Genomic DNA, 1,316 nt, shown 5'->3' on the forward strand with positions numbered 1-1,316 from the left:
CCGAATAGAAGGGGGCGAACGTCGTATGTCTTGGGAACAAGGGATCATCAAAAAAAGACGGAAATATAAATGCAAACAGTACTCACTCGCGGATCACTATCCACCTGTTTCTTCCATTCTTTCCTATCGCTGAAAACCTGGCAATGAGTTCTTTCTCTTCAGAGTAGATGTTTGGGTAGGAGGACGAGCGTCGTGATAAAGAGATTTGAAGAATGCGCGACGCATCAAGGTCTCAGCAGCGGCCGTAATCGGGACTCGGTTGGTGAAAGCACTCGAACCGTGATACCAATATAAGCGCAGAGATAGACGACAGGGTTGAGGAATATCTCAAACGTCGAAAGGTTCAACTGTCCATGTGTGAATGTCCTGCGCATTGGCCTCCTGAAGTCCGGTCACCCAGGAGGTTGAATTACAATAGACATACCTATCTGGATGGCACAAAGTCAACCGTCTCCCATAACCCCTTCCACAGCAGCCATAACACCGCACCGTTGTTTAATGTATGATGTGTCGAGTCATTTCGCAGTGATATCTGGATGTTAGCAGCGGCGTGAATCCCTGTTTGGTGACAGAGAATGCTGCGCAAGGAGAGTAGGCGGGGTGTGTGGTTGGTGCGCAAACATGTTACTAGTAGTATTACGACCCTAAAATCTGCCATGCCTGGATTTCTCTGCCCTGCCCGTTTTGCCCTCCCTCCCGACCCTCAATTCCGACGTTCTTGGGCTCAACTTGTAGCCCCCATTCGTGCGGTTCCAGCGAACCTTTTTTCATCCAAATCCATGGGGGATTGGCAGAGATACTGATGAAATACTGTGGAATAGGTATATAAATAGATTTAACGTAGGGCAAAGCTATTTTTAAATGGATCTCGTTCCGAACGCTCCGAAACGCTTAGGGTTAGGGAGGAGGAGCCCGAGCCGGTAGGCGAGGGCGACGAAGACGTTGGTTGAAGAGGTTTGTAGCGAGACAAAGAACAACAGGTGCTGCTGGGTAGCAACACAACCCTGTTTCGCTTTTATAAGCTCTTCGGGTTCTTTGTTATGCATTCAACGACGTCATCAAACGATAAGAGTCTATTATAAGATTTTCTTATTGTTCTGATAAGCATCATGCGTCATTCCGACACGGAGATACGTATGGGCGCAGCGCCCATAAGATAAGGAAGATAAGGCAGTCTAGATACGTTCCAGAGCCATCGGCCTTTTCGGGTTAGGGTTAGGTTAGGGTTAGGGTTAGGGTTAGGGGTTAGGGTTAGGGTTAGGGTTAGGGTTAGGTTAGGGTTAGGGTTAGGGTTAGGTTAGGGTTAGGGTTAGGTT

The sequence above is a fragment of the Laccaria bicolor genome, genomic scaffold, assembly GCF_000143565.1.
Source record: "Laccaria bicolor S238N-H82 LACBIscaffold_17 genomic scaffold, whole genome shotgun sequence".
Lineage (NCBI taxonomy): Eukaryota > Fungi > Basidiomycota > Agaricomycetes > Agaricales > Hydnangiaceae > Laccaria > Laccaria bicolor.